The 19,838-nt window shown below is 32.9% G+C and overlaps 1 pseudogene; it reads left to right on the forward strand.

Moving 5' to 3' along the window:
• The first annotated feature begins 807 nt into the window (after positions 1-807).
• LOC114319706 (actin-depolymerizing factor-like) lies at positions 808-13,640 on the forward strand (annotated as a pseudogene).
• The last annotated feature ends 6,198 nt before the right edge of the window (positions 13,641-19,838 follow it).

A 19,838-nucleotide genomic window follows, 5' to 3' on the forward strand; every position in this document is an offset into this window, starting at 1 on the left:
ATTAATTTTAAGACTTTTAATAATTAATTGTCGACGGTCTAGATGCAACTAGCTAAGAGATATCTTGAATTATGAATAATAAAAAAATAATAATAATTGATTCGTACAATCATATTCGATTGGGCCACATGAACAAAAAAAAATTCAAAAAATTACTTTAAGAATATATATACAAGATTGAAAATTTAAGAATAAAATAGAAAAAATTGTGATAATTTAAGAGATAAAAGTGAAATTAACCATTTTGAAAATAAAAATCAAATAATACCTTAAGATGAGATTTGGCAATTGCCTTTTAGTAAGATTTTTTTTCTATTATTAATTTCTATTGAATTTTTAAAATTATTTAAAAAAAACATTACACTTAAAAAAAATGCATTCATAATTCAAAGTTCATAAAATAATTCTAAATTTATTTTCAAAGCTTGATTAAAAATTATATATATATTTGTTTTATTAAAACACACGTTTTATACTTAACATAAAATATTATCTCAACAACAATAATTGAGACTCTCTTTTTTGAGGCTTCATAATTTTTTTTTGAGTCGCAATCATTAATGGTATAAGCTCCACATATACACATATATCAATAATTAAAATCTAAAAAGAATTGTGAAATCCCCAAAAAAGAGATCCAAGCATTTTTCTTATCTCAATACATTTTTTTTCTTTTAAATCTTTATATTCATGGAAAAAATATATATAATCCGATGAAAGAACCGCAGATGTGCCCCCTATTTTCTTTTTTTCCTCGAAACACGCATCCCATTTTCCTCTCTCTAAAAAGCAAAGAATATTTAAGTTATCGAATCCATCTTGGTCTTTCAGTTCCAATTCTATTGTTAGATCCGATTCTTTTTAGTCCATCCATGTTTAGATTCTATATCTGATGTGTTGGTTTGATTTTTTTTTTTGGGAATTTTGGGGCAAAGTGATTTGAAATTTTTGGATTTGTTTATCTAGAATGAATCTTTACATTAGATGTTCATCGCCAGAAAATTAATGGGTTCTATTCAGTTTCAAGAATGTGGTTGTGCAACATCATTATTCAATGACTTTAGTACATGGGTTTCACTTGATTTAGTCTCTGCTTGGAAGTTCTTGATTGGAACCGAGGTTAAAGATTTATGCGTTTTGAAAGTTTTCAGTTTGATGTGAATTTTAGTTGTTCTAGCAAGTGCTTTTCTTGAAAATTCATGGGCAAAATATGAAATTTGTTCAAGGGACTAAGGGGTGAGAGTATTATTTTCTAAATGAAAATGAGTATGACCGTGATAGACACTTGTTGTAAACTGAAAGGATGAAAATAGGGTTAATTACACGGACACCTCTTCAACTATCACTGAATATCACTTTACCCTTTTAACTTTCAAACCGTGCATTTAGAACCCTGCATTATATTCATCCCTGTCGAGGAGGGCATTTGTATGTTTTTTGTAGTTGAGGGTCTAAATGAACGGCTTTAAAGTTAATGGGGGTAAAGTTGTATTCAGGGATAGTTGAGGGGAATTCTTGTAATTAACCCATGAAAATACTACTTCATGTTTTGATGAAATTCTTTAGAGAATCCCTTCCATTTGTGTAGCTTCACACTTTTATTTCTTTCCCTTAGTTTTGAGAGATTAATGGAAGAAATCAAATATTTCAAAAGGCTCCCTTTTGTAACCATTCTACTTTGATTTCTCATTACTTTTTTGCGATAGATAAAGAGTTATGGTGTAGGAAGTTTTAAAAGCTTTTTTATTTACTCTTTGTTATTTTCTTTTACAAGGACCATAAATGGTATAGAGGTTGTGACGTAGCGTGATAGCAAGTGTTATTCGCATGGTTTGATGCCTACCTACTACTTCTCCCAGACTCTGCTGTAAGCAGGAGCCTTTTCCACTGAATATGAACTTTTTATGGATTATAATTGATGAATTTTCTTGTCCAGTAGCTTGCTTGAAAAGAGAGAAAGCACAAAGCGCCCCTCTTCAACATCAGTGACAATATATGGCATTTGAAACTTGTCCAATTTGGACCTTCTTCCTAGAACATAACAAAATTGTTGAATTTGATGCATTGTCACATTTCATATATATCATAATTGATAATTATATACAAAAAATACAAGTGTGAGAGTACATTATATATTCTAGATTGGAGCAAACATTTGAATGTATTGTTTGATTTCAAACAAATGCTTCATCTGGCATGGATGTTGCTGAGCTCAGCAAAAGCACATATATGGAATTGCAGAGAATAAGGTGCACCGTTATGTGATCTTTAAGATTGATGAGAAGAAAAATGAGGTTGTGGTCGAAAAGACCGAAAGTCCAGCTGAGAGCTATGATGATTTTGCTGCATCTCTTCCTGAGAATGATTGCAGATATGCCATCTATGACTTCGATTTTGTGACTTTTGAGAACTGCCAAAAGAACAAGATCTTTTTCATTGCATGGTCAATTGTTTCTTGATAATGCTCAAATTATATTGATTCATAAGCATTATATTGTTGTGAAGAGATTCTTTTTAGAAGTAAAATCTCTCAGTTGACTTTCTCTATTATAATTGAAATGGTATCTCCATAACCTTGATGAGATTGACTTCTATATTTCCTTCTTGGTACACTTTTATACCAAAGTATGTTGTCTTTTCTGAACGAGATGTGGTGGGAATTCCTTTGGGTTTCTTGATTTACCTTAGTTCTCATTGCCTTGCCTGTGTTTATATGCTTTTGTTTTACCTTGTAATGGTTTTTTTAGCCAGATATGCCAAAACTGTTAATGTCAGCGTTCATTAATATGAAACATTGGTGTTTATATCAGATTGTGCTTTTGTTCATTCCATTTGTGGGTTTTGTTTCTAGTTAAGGTTGTACTCTCACATCCTAGTTTACACAGCTAATTCTTCCTCAAACACATTGTTTTTTAAAGTATGCTTTTTTTTTTTCTTTTTTTTTTTTTTTGAACGGTTGTGCTTGTCACAGTTTTGATTTGGGCAATAGTTTTATAAATGCAGTAATTATTCAAGGAAGCTTTATCCAGCCATTGAGGTCTAACAACTTGAATCATCTTCAGCTACTTAGATTGCTTAAAGCCATAGTTTTAGTTGATGGAAGAAAATCACATTCATTGTACTCTTTCAGGCTTCTTGTGGGTTTGCTTAGCGCTGTGCAAAATACCGTTCAATCCGCTAAAATCGTACCAATTTGTATCAATCTGCACTGTTCTAACTGCTAACTACAGTTTAAACTTTAAAATTTATAATCACCCAATCGAACCGCTCTGTTCCGCTATAGTTAATACATATATATATTTTTAACTTCCAATGAAATATCAATGTAAAAATGAGTGTGAGAGAGATTTAAAATATAAAATTTATTACAAATTAGTGGTTATATATATGAAACATATTATATAAAATTACTTTGTGTTATATATTTAAAAAATACTATAAAAATTAGTGTTATATATTATGTAAATGTATGATAATTTGTTAAAATATTCTTTAATCCGCCAATCCGTCAAAAACTGTCCAAATCGTAATTTGTCAATCCGCTAACCTGTCATTTGATTTGTAATTTTACTCTTAAACCTCACATTATGACATTTAGGATTCACTCTATCTCGTTACAATGTCCCGTACATATACAAGACATTCACATACTCATTCTCAAAAACTGTTTGATTGGACGGACTGGAAAATGGGGGATTAGAATCCATCGGACTTGAATCCTGAGACTGTGAATCTCCCGGACTATTTGGTCGGATTGGATATGTATCCTGTGTTTGTTTTTTCATAGGATTAGATGTCTGGATAGGACTATTTTCAGTGAATCCAACGTTTGGTTGGACGGACTGGATAGGATAAATGAACAAAAGACTATTTTACCCTTTTTCAATTGTTTACTATGTAATAGCAATATTAAACATATCTTTAATAGTTTAATTATTTTTAGTAAACATTAAACATACTAATGGTTAAATTTTGTTTAAAAATATTTAAACATACTAATATTGATAAAAAAATTTGACTGGTATAGATTATTTTTATTTAAACAAATAAAAATTTATTGTTGAAATTAAACATACTAATGGTTAAATGTTTAAATTTTTATTTAAACAATTAACATTGAAATTATTTTGATGTACAGATTATGTTTAAACAATTAACAATTAACAATTAAATAAATGTTGATGTATAGATTATGTTTAAACAATTAACAAATGTTGATGTAATTAACAATTAACAAATGTAGATGTAATCAAATGTTGACGTATTAAAACATAATTTAATAGATGTTAAATAAATATACATGTTGATGTACAGATGTTGAAATAATTTAATAAACATGTTGATGTACAAATGTCTAAATGTTTAAATAAAACATAATTTAAATAAATGAAATTATTTATTGTTGAAATTAAACATTTAATTGTTTAAATAAAACATCTATTAAAACATCTATTAAATTTAAACAATGAAATTAAATAAAACATAAACAAAATTTTAAAATAAAACATCAATAAAATATCTATAAAAAATTATTTTAAAAAATTAAATAAATAAAATATTAATAAAAAGTTAAATAAAATTATTTTATTTTTAAATTTGAGACATTTAAATTTTATTGAATTTTATTAAATATAATACATAATTAAATAGTAGAGGGTCAAAATGGTCATTTTCGCATATAATCCAAACAGTGATTAGTCCCCCACTTTCTGTCCCACCCCCCCAGAACAGGATAGTCCCCCATATAGGGGACATGGAGTCCGGCCGGACATGGAGTCCGCCGGACTAAAAAAAAATCAAACGACGGATAAGGTGCACTATTTGAATTACAATCCAAATAGTGGATAGTCTCCCCTCCTAATCCCCCAATCAAACACACCCTTAGGGGGGATTAGAATCCATCGGACTTGAGTCCTGGGACTGTGAATCCCCCGGACTATTTGGTCGGATTGGATATGTATCCTGTGTTTGTTTTTTCATGGGATTAGATGTCTGGATAGGACTATTTTCAGTGAATCCAACGTTTGGTTGGACGGACTGGATAGGATAAATGAACAAAAGACTATTTTACCCTTTTCAATTGTTTACTAAGTAATAGCAATATTAAACATATCTTTAATATTTTAATTATTTTTAATTAAATAAATTCATTTTTTTTAAATTAAATAAATAAATAAATAAAATATCAATAAAATTTGTTTTAAATCATTACTGTATAACAAATCATTATTTTTTTTACATGCAAAACTTTACTGTGTTTGTTTATTTACACAATTAAACATTAAACATACTAATGGTTAAATTTTGTTTAAAGATATTTAAACATACTAATATTGATAAAAAAAATTTGACTGGTACAGATTATTTTTATTTAAACAAATAAAAATTTATTGTTGAAATTAAACATACTAATGGTTAAATGTTTAAATTTTTATTTAAACAATTAACATTGAAATTATTTTGATGTACAGATTATGTTTAAACAATTAACAATTAACAATTAACAATTAAATAAATGTTGATGTACAGATTATGTTTAAACAATTAACAAATGTTGATGTAATTAACAATTAACAAATGTAGATGTAATCAAATGTTGACGTATTAAAACATAATTTAATAGATGTTAAATAAATATACATGTTGATGTACAGATGTTGAAATAATTTAATAAACATGTTGATGTACAAATGTTTAGATAAAACATAATTTAAATAAATGAAATTATTTATTGTTGAAATTAAACATTTAATTGTTTAAATAAAACATCTATTAAAACATGTATTAAATTTAAATAATGAAATTAAATAAAACATAAACAAAATTTTAAAATAAAACATCAATAAAATATCTATAAAAAATTATTTTAAAAAATTAAATAAATAAAAAATTAATAAAAAGTTAAATAAAATTATTTTATTTTTAAATTGAGACATTTAAATTTTATTAAATTTGATTAAATATAATACATAATTAAATAGTAGATGGTCAAAATTGTCATTTTTGCATCTAATCCAAACAGTGATTAGTCCCCCCAAAACAATCCCACCCCCCCCCCTAGGATAGGATAGTCCCCCATATGGGGGACATGGAGTCCGGCCGGACATGGAGTCCGCCGGACTAAAAAAAAATCAAACGACGGATAAGGAGGGAGGCCGGACATGGAGTCCAAACAGTGGATAGTCCCCCCCCTTATCCCCCCAATCAAACACACCCTTAGCGTTTTGTTGTGTAGTTTTGATATGCTCAAAGCTTTTGCTCTCTATTTGTGCCACATAAAGTGCTTCTCGACCCTTATTCTCCTTGACTCTTGTCATAGTTCAATTAATTTCTGGTTTATTCTCAACTTGTTTCTGTGCCTTTGCTGGAATGACCTTGGATCGATGTTGGTTTAGACTACGTGAATATCTACCCTTGTAAATAGTTAAGATGGTCTTTTTTCAAATGCAAGAAATTTACATAATGATAATATATTAAACATTTTCTCTTGACACCCTTCTCAGGTCTCATTCTGTGTCACGGATCCTGTTAGAAATTGGGCGCTCATGTGGCATGACCCTTAGTACCTTTTGAACCTTATCCATGTAAATTTGAATTTGAATTCAAAACTTATTTAGATAACCATTCAGGATATCTATATCTATCATATCAATAGATATGGATAGATAGATAGATAGATAGATAGATAGATACTGGTTATATTTCAGATTATATAGTTAATCTAAAGATATACGTATATCAGATATTACGTTATGTGCTTTTTATCTATAACCTTTTTTCCAGACTCTGACTCTCTCCTAGAAAACAACGATCAAGCCATTTTGTACCGTGACTTGTGTGGGTGATACTCATTTTGTAGTATCACTCCACTACTGGGTTCGTTGACTGATCAAATTTTGGAAACACGTGATTTACTCACAAGGTTGTGTCATTAAGGTATGATCCGAATTACTTTTATCCGCTGCGTTAATTTATAATGCTTTATGATTTACATTGGTATCAGAGCCTATTTGGGTTTTTTCGTGCTTATTTTTTATGCATTAAAATATATGTATTTTTTTATATAAATATATACACATTATATGCATGAAAATTAAATTGAGAATGTGATACATCTCATTTTTATGTTCATTAAATGTCATTTTTGAGACTATAAATGTATTTTTTGTGAAAAATGGAGTCCGACAGTACAAAAATCGAACCAGAAAACACCGTGGAAGGCTGCGCGTGCGCCTCACCCGCTATATGACGAAGCCCAGCGGTTCCACGCGCTTCGACATGCCACCACGGGCTTTCACGCGCCGACACGCGCTAGGCGCTCTTCCCACGCGCTCCACGCGCACGCTATCCGCGCCCTTCACACGCGCGCGTTAGTGGCACCGTTTCGCGCCACGCCGCGTGCGCCTTGCGCCGCGCCGCCGTTGAGTCGCCTCGCGCCGTGTTGCGCTGAGTTGAGCGGCGCGAGCCGAGCCGAGCCGAGCCGTTTTTCCCAGGTGGCTTGGTTCTAAGGCTCTATTTGTTCTTTTTTAATTTTGAATTACGTTAAATGGTCATGAGTAATTCGTTATAGCTTTGTTTTAAGCATGGTTGGTACTGTTAGATTCAAAATTACATTTTCTATCTTCTGTAAAATTTTCAAAATTTTACGAAAATAAAAAATATTTTTCCTGAAATAATAATTCATTATTTCTGCTTTAAAATGCATCTGTTGTTGCATGATTAAGTTTCTGAGGCTGAATTTTTTATTGTAGACTATTGTTGTAGTTTACTATTTACTAGTATGGTTATTGAATTTTGCCAGATTCTGGAATATTTATTTCTAATTTTATGTGTGTTTATTAGTTATTTAAAATTCCAGAAAAATTTTAGAAAAATTTCAGAAAATTTCAGAATGATATACTTTCTGTTATGGCATAATCTGAATATTAAATACAGCATATTGTTATTTTTGCCTAGAATTTCTAATATGTTGTAATTAGAATAGCATGTTTAATTATTTTTTATTTTAATTCTGTTATTAAATGAAAAATAGCATGAGTTGATTGTGTATCTACATTATGATGCTATTGTATAGAATTAGAATATTTTATCATAGTTTTAGATATGCCATAGTTAGTGGGAGGTTGTTCGGTTGAGAGAAATCTTTGTAGATTTACTCCCGAAAACCAATATTTTGCACATATATTAAATTGAATTTTAGATAATTGTCACCTGTGGCACAAGAGATGATTACGAGCATAGTGGATTTTCGATCTTGCGACTTGTGTAATATTGTCACTATTTAATTTAGATTTTTGCGGCAAAATTATATTATGCTAATCAAATTAATCCCAATGCGAATTTCTCTCTAAATTGATTTAGCTTATGGAAGTTAATTGGTTGACCTAGACTTAGTAAAGATGTTCAAATGTGAACAATTTAATCCCATTCTTTAGATGAACAAAAGTCTTGGAGACTTTAGGTCAAACCTTAATTGAGCCAAAGTAAGGAGACATAACTCAAAGTCGCCTTGGTTTTGTTGCCTTGCTCGGCACAACAAAATTTAATGTGTGCGCTATGGTTAGCGGCACACTACGTAGTTTTGATTGGCGAGTTTTGGAGTTATGAAATTAGTAAGCCCTCAATAGATCTGTATATGATCTTTACTATTGAGTTGCGCAGATTGACTTCGTAATTTGACTTGTAAATAATGCTACATCATTGGATGAAGTAACATTCAAGAGTCACGTCATCCAAGAAATGCGAGCTTAAATAAATTAGTCATTAAGTATAAGACGAGTAGCCAGTATGAGCAGTGTTTTGCTCTCTACCCAATTATTGGGAGTGGATGGAGAAAAATTTCATGCACTATAATAGTGTGCGTTGAAATATCACTTGAAGTTAAAAGATTAGCGCTTAGTAGCAGCAAAATCTATTAACACTAAGTGAAAAGATTAGCGCCAAGTGGCTGCAGAATCTATTAGCATTACCAACTTGTCTAAGTCTAGACACTTACTGTTTCCACACTTGAGTGTGAGACATGATGAGGTGCTTCTTTGTATGATTCATTTACTAGGCTAACGTTTTGTCTTGAATAACGTTTACCACTAAGCGCAAATGTTGCAGCATAGTAATGAAAAGGTCAAGGATGACAAGGTTGTTATGACTCTAAGAATTTGACGCATTGCTTGTGTGAGCATTGTGTTGAATTAGACTCTTTAGCCTAATTCGCCCTTAAGTTACTTCAAGAGCTGTCATAAATTGATAGCTTATTCTCTCTTTCTTGTAGATAGTAGAATTAATTGCAAGTAACTATGAAGCGAGAAATAGATATGGCAAGAGGAGTATCGTCATCTTTCAACTAGATGCAGTAAAGTGTATGGAGAATAAAATTGACTTGAAGGTGCAGGGGATTAGCACTTACTAGTTAAATTTGCGACTTAGGCGCACTTGATATCTCCATGACATCCTTTTATGATCTAGTGAATATGAATTAGTCGTGTGTCATTATCTAGTTGGACCTAAACCTTTAAAACTTGTCTTTGAGAACTCACACATTAAAATGATTGGAATTAGTTTATGACATTGGTCATGAACCCGTGGCTTATTATACTTAATCACATTAATGAGATGATGACACGATAGTTTGAGTAGGCCTTCTCGGGCCCACTCGCTTATGACATCCTGCTCTCATGTGAATGTGTAACTTTGTTCGCAATGGTTGCGCACAAATAAGTAGGAAAGCCGTAGAAAGTCATTTGTATTGGCGTATTTAGTCCACTATGATATTTGTGACTAGATATGTGTGAGGGTATGATAGCTAAGCCTCAATCTCGACACATTTATGGATTACGATACGCATCTGAGTCAAGACTATTTGATCTCCCATAAGTCAAAAGTTTTGAGATGATTTTTGACATTGCACATATGAGGTCGAGATTAATTAGATAAAAGCTTTTGTGCTTTTAGTTTTGACCAAGGTGGCGAGTATCTATTTGAGTTATTTTTTAGAAAGCTCTGTGAAGAGAAATGGATGCTTAGAAAATTGATTATTCCTAATACTCAATAACACAATGGTGTAGTAGAGATAAGGAATTAAGTATTGTTAATGTTAGGTGGATAATGGTGCAAAATGTTTTCCAATTGGGAATTGCACTAGTTTGTTGCCTATATCCCTAACTAAGTGCCCTCCATATCAGATTTTACGCTCTATTTTGAGTAATGGGTTAGCAGAGAGCCATCTATGGGCGATCTGTAACCGTTAAGCAGCTTATCTTTATTCTACTTCTCATAAGATTGCGAAGTTAAGACCTAGGGTTCTATAGCGCATTATTGTATGCGGTCATGCAAACCCTCCGGGTCATGTACATATAGGTAAGCAGCTTTGTGGTAGTGTAACTAAGTCACATAAAGTTTTTTTAGTAAAGGTGACGTGAATAGAGTTTTTGGAACTCTATAAGATAGAGAATTTTAAGCATAGCGCTCTATGTAGCCTAGTTGAGAATGGAAATAAATTTCCAATATCCTAAGGACAGTGGGAGCGATGTGCCTACTAATGGATTACTCCATTAGAGAAGAATACTTTACATTCTTAGTTGCGTGATAGCGAATGTGAAAATTTTTCACGTCATCACTGGGTGATTAAGAGGGAAACATTCATGATTGCTCCGCAAGATGATAAAGAGCCTAGGATAATGCCTAAGGCTCTAGTCCCCTATATTTTTAGAAAGTGGATTAATGTTGCGCAGTTTAAGACAAAATCTTTGAGGATTAACCATTTTTATAATTTGGTTGACTTTCCATTATAAAGCGAAATTGTTCTAAAGTTATGCGTAATTTGGATAGTCATTATTGAGGCATAAGGCTCGCTAGATACCGAAAAGTTACACTATTGAGGAAAATGTAGGCCATGAGAAGACTTCCTCCTGGGGAGTGAGGTTATTTTGACTTAGGCTATGATTGACATAAGTTCGGAGCATTGATTTATGGACATTGTGATCCAACTTTCTCGTTAGAGAATTGGATAAGTAGATCCGTAGGGATTTACCTTCTGCTTTTATGATGAAAAGTTAGGAGCACAAAATGGTTGCTAGTTCTAATAAATCTTTTATAGCCTAAAACAGTTATCCAAATAGTGGTTCTTAGATTTCGTCAAGCCATGATAGGCCAACAATGATCGATGAAGACCACTGAGGCATGATCAATGGTCCAAAAGAAGTTTTTCCTTACTTAGTCATTATGAGCCAGGAATTTATAAGGTTGTCGCCACCTAGGGTAGGCAGTCCTCTATTTTAGATATGATGGACATGGGTGATGTAATTTATATGCTCAGATGTACGATCCTTAGGGATTGTTTTAGGAAAATTCTCGGTTTGTCTTCAATGACTTACATAGAGAATATCCTAGAATGATTCTAGATGCAAAATTGCAAATCCATTGACATACCTATCGGTAAAATCCAGAGCCTTAGCTATTAAGTGAATCCTCGGATTGTCTTTGGGAGAAACAGATGACCTATATTCCTTGATCTTTTCTTTGTTGTGGGAGCCTAAAGTACGCTATGTGGGCGTATTTGGCATGATAAGTGTTATCTTTGGTAAATGGTCAACTGAGTTGTTTAGACATTGACCTTGCTCATTAGACTGTGGATAAAATGCTTTACTAGTAGCATATTAATTTGCTCCTTGTAAGATTCAATGCACTAGTTGGGCACATCTGCGCTAGTTAGGCGCATTAAGAATGAACGCAAATTGGTCACCAAAATATCTTTAGAGAGGTTATTGCGCAAGAGGTAGTGATCTTAAATCACTTCATGTGAGGCGCACATGGTGGATTCCGTTGTATATACTTATTGCAAGAGGTGCTGATAAGGCTTATGTTTGGAATCTACAATTGTGCAAGCTGTGGTCAATTTTTTTTTTTTTTTTTAAATCGATCACTTATTTTGAGATGATGGGATGTTGACACTATTATGGTTTGTGTCATAATGATTAGTAGATGATGATGTCAGCAGGCAAGATTGGCTCACTCACACGAGCAATCGCCCTTGGCGCTTGGGAGCGAGCAAGGATGAGACTAGTGGTTTATTTTTATTTGGAGCCAAGAAAGGCTTAAATAATCTACTATGCATGTCGCCTTGGTTACAACCAAGATGAGGTCGTGTTAAGGACCAAACATGGATGTTAGTACCCACTTTCCATGTTGTGCTTGTTATGATTAGCCAGATACGAGATCTCATTTGACGCCCAGAAGGCGAGCAAATAGAGAATTCAGGTTAGGCGCTAGAAAGCGACTAGACTAATATTTGTACGGTGTATCGAGTATGACGTCACTCTTTATGGAAGAGTTACTCCACCGTAGCATGTATTCATACTATATGTGCTTGGCGACCGAGTAATGAGGTGAGAGAATGAATCCCTGTTTCCTCACCATGTGAGTCTTACGTGTCATTATTGATATGACTTTCATTTATATACCCTTTTGTGACTTTTGACTATGTCATAAGGTAAGGGGTTGATGTTCTGCTACTTTGGTATGTTGCCTGCGGCCATGTATGATTCGGCCTTAAGGGACATTACTGGAAAAGCGGTCAATCCTAAACTAAATGGCATGAGGGCAAAGGGAAGATCATCTAGTATTACACCACTGTTGTATATTCACTGTCGGCAACTCATATCGCTCTGTATGAGAGGCGAATTGAGTGTGAATATATTACAAGAATTGAGAGGGTCAAACATGCTCTTTTTGAGGGATTAGAGATGTTTTTTGGACCGGTGTAATTAGATGGGTCTGGGGTATATAAGACACTATTTATGTTCTTTTTGGGTTGATGTCTCTATACTGGCTCATTTTGAGTTTCTAGTATAGAGCTCCCACATGTAGGTGTTCTCAGCAGTCGCACGGTGTAGTGGCTAGTATGAGATTGTTCATTTTTTAAAGAGATTGAGATAGAGATGTGGCAGTGCCATGCCAACTCATGTGCGAGTGGGAGATGTTAGAAATTGGGCGTCCATGTGGCATGACCCTTAGAACCTTTTGAACCTTATCCATGTAAGTTTGAATTTGAATTCAAAACTTATTTAGATAAACATTCAGGATATCTATATCTATCATATCAATAGATATGGATAGATGGATAGATAGATATTGGTTATATTTCAGATTATATAGTTAATCTAAAGATATACGTATATCAGATATTACGTTATGTGGTTTTTACCCATAACCTTTTTCCCAGACTCTGACTCTCTCCCAAAAAACAACGATGAAGCCATTTTGTACTGTGACTTGTGTGGGTGATACTCATTTTGTAGTATCACTCCACTGCTGGGTTCGTTGACTGATCAGATTTTGGAAGCACGTGATTTACCCACGAGGTTGTGTCATTAAGGTATGATCCGAATTATTTTTATCCGCTGCGTTAATTTATAATGCTTTATCATTTACAGATCCGTGCGAAGATGCTGTATGCAACATCCAAGGCCAGGTTCAGAAGGGAGCTAGAGGGCATCCATTATGAGATTCAGGCCACTGACCCAACCGAGATGGATCTTGAAGTGATCAGGGACCGGGCTACCTAAACCCTTTTTCTAGTGCAAGCGGGTCATGTCCTAGGAGAAACTGCTATACTTAATTTTCTATTCGAAGATATGCATTTTCGCTGAATTCTACTATGTGCATTATCTGCTTCTGATAAAAAAAAATGGGCGGTGATTGAGGGCCCGAAAGGGGTGCCCCGAATGCCCCGAAATTCCCATTTCAGGTAAAAAAAAAAAAAAAAAAAAGGAAAAAAGAAAGAAAAAAAGAAAATAGTTTTCAAAATTGGAAATTAGGGATATTAGGGGCAACTTTTTTAGGGCCACCAATCATTTTCCAAAAAAAATACCTAATTTGAAATCTGGAAAGGCTGACTAGGAACTATAAGCTATGATATTTTGGTTTCTGGGGTATCTAGGGTTCCTAATTCTCATGATGCTTCCCAGATGGAAAATGGGCATGGTTATGGATACTGATGATTTAATTTAACTGCTAATTATATGTATTCTATAATAGGGTAATTGAGTATAATCTCTCGTTTGATTGGTTATGAAGTTATTGAAATTATTTTGTTTTGTTTGATTTCTCATGTAAGTCTTTCACTTTTTGTTTTAACTTTTTCCATTTGCTTTTCGACCTTTTTCGTTTTTGGGTTTTTTCTTTTTCAAGTTTCATTCAATGAAGGTTTTTCTATTGTTAAGGTTATGTTTGGATTTCAAATTTTGAGATGAAAAAACAAGTCAAGTTGAAACTACAGTGTGTTTGGTTTGAGTTTTTTGGATTAAATTTTTTAATTTTCGTATTTTTTTGTTTTTAGTGAATATTTTTAAAATTTTAAACATTTTTTTCACTTTTTTAGATACACTTTACTTAGATGTATCTAAAAAGTAAAAAATTTGTGAAAAATATTTTAAAAAATTAATAAATACATAAAAATACAAAAAAATGTACTAATTCTTGCATTTTTTTTTTTTTTGTATTTTTGGTATTTAGTGAATTTTTAAAAGGTTTTTTTCACAATTTTTTTTATTTTTTAGGTATATTTATGTTAGATATGTCTAAAAATTAAAACAATTACTTAAAGTATTAAAAAAATTCAGTAAAAACAAAAAAACACGAAAAACAAGAAAATAGAATTTTTTGAAAAGTGTTTTTGAAAAATGATAACCAAGCACTTTTCTCTCTGCAACATTCTAAGATCCAAAAACACAATATTAAGCCTTCGTTTGGAAAGTGAATTGAGTTTTTTATTTTTTTGACTATTTTAGTCTAGGGTTAAAATTTTTTATTTGGGATAAGTTTTTTGGTTCTTTTAACTTTTATGAGAGAAAATAAAATGATTATGGTTTGGATATGATATTTTGTCTTATTAATTTTTTAACTTATTTAGTCTTTTTGTGATTATTTTAGCCCAAAAAATTTATGCTAAACATAGCTTAAAGTGGTGAAATCCACAACTTGTCATCAGGCTGGGGAGGGGGTGGTATTTGGGTTGTGTAGTAATTTGATTTAAATTTTACCGTGGTTGTTATTGTTTTAATTTGAATAATTTGGTAAGTTCAGTTTCAATTTCATTAAATCTGTGCTAATATTTTCAGTGTACAAGTTAGGTGACTCAGATCATCTTCAATCCAACACCAAATAGCTCATCAAATTTAAATTTGACAAAAAAACTCACCTTTTGTTGTTTCAATCCAGCACAATGTTTCATCAAATTTAGGATTTTCAAATTTTTCGTCAAATTGAGGATGGATTTGCCTTTTATCAAATCACTATTTGTAGCCGTTGGGATTACAAGTTATTTCACCACCGAACAACCGATCGGATATCCGGCCGGTTGTTTCCCAAATGATCACTTCCTTACAAAAATTTGTGAAAAAATTACACTGTTCAGTCGTTCCTCTGGTCATCTTCCCGGTCAATCGGTGATTTGATAAAATTTCAAAACACCCTGTTGGAATGCACGATATCAAATTAAGCTTTTTTTTTTATTATCAAATTTAAGTGAAATTTAATGAAAATTTTGAGTAAAACGTTGAAGATGCTCTAACAAGTGTCAAAATTATTAATTTTAACTTTAAGCTTGAACGGAATGATTAAATTGAAACTAAATTTAAAATGTATGGAATAGACTAAATTATTCAATTTGAAATAATAAAAATTAAAGTAAAATTTAGAATAAGTTACAAAGATTAAAACAAATAATTTAACCCAAACTTTTATTTGAAAAAATTGACTGAATTTGATCAGACATGAATCACCACCACTCATGCATGCTTTACCTCCGGCAAATCATAACCAGGTACTTGACGTACTAAAAATACTTCATCACCTTTAAATAAAGCTCAAAATATCCAAGATTGTATCTTGAAAAGGACATTTACCGACGACACTAACAACAAATAATTTAGGAAAATGCTCCGTAGCTCGAGAAAGTGAGGCTCGAATGGCGCGAATGGTACGGAAAATATTATCTTACCGGTAAGAGAATAAAAAAACATCCTAAAACGACGTCGTTTTGAGATTTCGAGCCACTCGAGCCACGGAAAATTCGAGCTACGAATCGGAACCGAATAATTTATTAATTAGTCCTAAACAAACAGTAGTTAACGAGAGATAACATACTCACTAACTTGATTATTTTAATCAAGATCTTGTCAATCTCTGATTACCTACTAAACCAAAGCTTCCTTTATGTTTATTATTGAAAACCACAAAATCCAACAAAAAAAAATTTTTTTGGTAGGTAAGTCATAAGTTATATACCAAAAAATAGATATTACAGTAAGGCTTATTACACGCCCAAAGGCAACACACCCTTTGAGGAAGACAAAAACAAACCTAGTTTTTATACAAAATCTAACAAGTAGATTAACATACAAAGAGAAACCAAAGCTAGACCAAGCAATAATCAACGGACACGCTTACGATTTCATAGGAGTTTTACAACGTGATTTCTTAGACTTGATAAAGAGGCTAACCTCTTGAGTAAGTTTAAGATTGGCGATTCTCTCAAGAAGCTTTTTCTTATTTTCTACTTTTGAAGATGGGTTTGTCCATGGAACAATGAATGTTCCATCTGAAAGGGATTGAGGAGCTCCTTTAGGATGTAAAGATCACACATTTATATTATCCACATTCTCGACAATTTCTTTTTCTTCCTTTGAAGCCTCTCTACATTCGGAATATCTTCATTTGCATTAAGCACACTCTTAAGATCCGCACAAAAAGAAACCCCCTCATTGGCAACACAAGCATTCAGAATATCAAACGCATTCGATGAAGATGGAGAAGGTGTAGGAACAAACTTAACCATAGAAGCATCAACGACGCCCTTGTCTTTTTTCTCTTTCACTTTAACCCATTCATTTGGCTTGCCTTCCTCCTTCGTCTCGACTACTTCTTTGGCCTTCCACTCCTGTTTGAATGTACTAGGAGCTTGAGTTTTCGATTTACTTAGACACAAACTTGTAGCATGATCGAATATTTTGAATTCTCCACACACTTGGGGTTTCCAAGGAACTTCCACTTTGATTTCGAACGGTTCTCCATATCTTAAGTTTACAACAAAGGAGGGTGGAATCTCCTTAGTAGCTTCTATCTCAATACAAATTCTAGCAAATGTCAACCTGCTATGGTTTTGAGTAAATTCATCAAGGTACAACGGATTACTGATAAAACTTGCTATGTAACTTAATTCCTCCTCAGTCCAAAGTTCAAGTGGCACATTGAAAAATTTTACCCATATAACATTTGAGATGACATTTTTGTGAGAATTAAAATAATTTTAATTCAGAAAGAAGAATACCCCATGCCATGATGTTCAAGCCTTTGAATCTTTATCCTTGAATGATCAAATCTTGAATGTATAAAGAAGCCCACTCACAAAACACTTTTACAAAACCATATGGGAAAAGTATCAAATCTTGAATGTATAAAGAAGCCTACTCATAGAACACTTTTACAGAACCATATGGGAAAAGTGAAAGGGACAGAGTTTCAAGCCTATTCTATTCACAAACAACGTCTGTGTTTGATGGCTATCACAGGCATATATATAGATAGGTTTGGACCCATATCCAAGTATAACTCCTGATAACTTCCCACCATCAAGGAAGTTGTAAAGTCCCGTGAAACCACCATATGGGATAGTGGATAGACATTAGTTACCCATTAGTCATTAAACCAATTAAATATATATAATAAATATACATAATATAAATAAATAAAACAAACTTGTGGCATATGGGCCACTTTATGGATATTTTTACATTCTCCCACTTGGCACATATAACACACGTTGTTGACTGTCGGGTAACTAACAAACTGATGATGACCATTAAATAAAAATATCCAAACCTTAGAAGTATAATACACGAATCATGGCGGTTATACTCTATCAATTAAGTATTTCATTCCATGTATTACATTGTATCACACTTTCAACTCTATATGGTGTCATTCTTTATGAATAACTTCTAATAAGTTATTCTGGGTCCAATGATCCCTATGGATCAATAGTCCCAATGGACTGCATAGCATCACAAATACTTTAGGTGCACAAAATGATACTTTTCACTAATAATAATAAAAAATGTCATGACAAAACAAAATAAAACAACAACTAGAAAAATTATTGAGCTAACCAATCAGTCCTATGCCCTCAACGTGTTTTGAAAACACCTTTACAGAAAGACCTTTGGTCATAGGATTTGCAATCATCATATCGGTACTAATATGCTCAAAGCTAATTTCTTACTTCTTAACACGGTCTCGAATAGCAAGATACTTTATGTCAATATGCTTGCTTCGGCTACCACTTTTGTTGTTGTTAGAGAAGAAAACTGCAGCCGAATTATCACAGTAAACCTTTAATGGCCTAGAAATTGAATCTACAATTTGAAGCCCTGTTATAAAATTTCTTAACCAAATAGCCTGTGAGGTTGCTTCAAAGCAGGCTATAAACTCTGCTTCTATTGTTGACGATGTAATTATCGTCTCTTTGGCGCTCTTCCATGAAACAGCACCGCCTGCTAGCAGATAAACATATCCTAAAGTGGATTTTCTGAAATCTTGACAACCCGCAAAATCCGAGTCTGAATATCTAACCACCTCAAGACAGTCAACATGCTTGTAAGTAAACATGTAGTCCTTGATTCCCTTTAAGTACCTCATGATTTTCTTTGCAGCCTTCCAATGTTCCATTCCTGGATTACTTTGGTATCTTCTAAGCATCCCAACTGCAAATGCAATGTCCGGTCGTGTACAAACCAAAGCATGCATTAAATTGCCTACGGCAGATGCATAGGGAATGCTAACCATTTGTTCATTTTCCAAATCATTCTTCGGACATTGACTTAAACTGAATTTGTCACCCTTTAAACGGGGTGCTGCATTAGGAGTGCAATCACTCATCTTGAATTTCATAAAAACTCTTTCAATGTAGGCTTTATGAGATAGTCCTAATGTCCTTTTGGACCTATCTCTGCAAATCTCTATGCCAATGACATAAGAAGCGTCACCCACATCCTTCATTTCAAAATTGTGAGAAAGAAATTGTTTAGTATCATGCAACAATCCCAAATTATTAGATGCAAGTAAAATATCATCCACATATAGAACCAGAAAAATGTATTTGCTCCCACTAACCTTAAGGTATATACAGTTGTCCACAACATTCTCCATAAAACCATATGAAGTAATAACATTGTGGAACTTTAAATACCACTGTCGGGAAGGTTGTTTTAGTCCATATATGGATTTCTTGAGCTTGCAAACTAAGTGGCTATCTTTATCAGAACAAAAACCTTCAGGTTGGTTCATGTATATTCTTCCTCAAGATCCCCATTTAAAAATGTCATTTTCACATCCATTTGATGTAGCTCTAAATCAAAATGAGCTACTAATGTCATGATAATTCAAAATGAATCATTCTTAGAAACCGGAGAAAATGTATTATGATAATCGATGCCTTTTCTTTGAGTGAAACCTTTAGCTACGAGTCTGGCTTTATATCGTTCGACATCGCCATTTGAGTCTTTCTTGGTCTTATAGACCCATTTACAGCCAACCGCTTTAACTCCTTTAGGTTACTCGACTATTTCCCAAACTTGATTCTTAGCCATAGATTCCAACTCTTCCTTCACGGCATCATACCATAATTTAGAATCATCCCTATTCATGGCATTGGAAAATGAAATAGGATCATCTTTAGGTCCGATGTCAAAATCAGACTCCATTGAGTATACAAAATAATTACCAGAAATTGCTGACTTTCTAGCTCATGAGGATCTCCTTAATTCTGTAATCTCAATTGGGACTTG

The sequence above is a fragment of the Camellia sinensis genome, chromosome 6 (assembly GCF_055761805.1).
Source record: "Camellia sinensis isolate YWXY chromosome 6, ASM5576180v1, whole genome shotgun sequence".
NCBI lineage: Eukaryota > Viridiplantae > Streptophyta > Magnoliopsida > Ericales > Theaceae > Camellia > Camellia sinensis.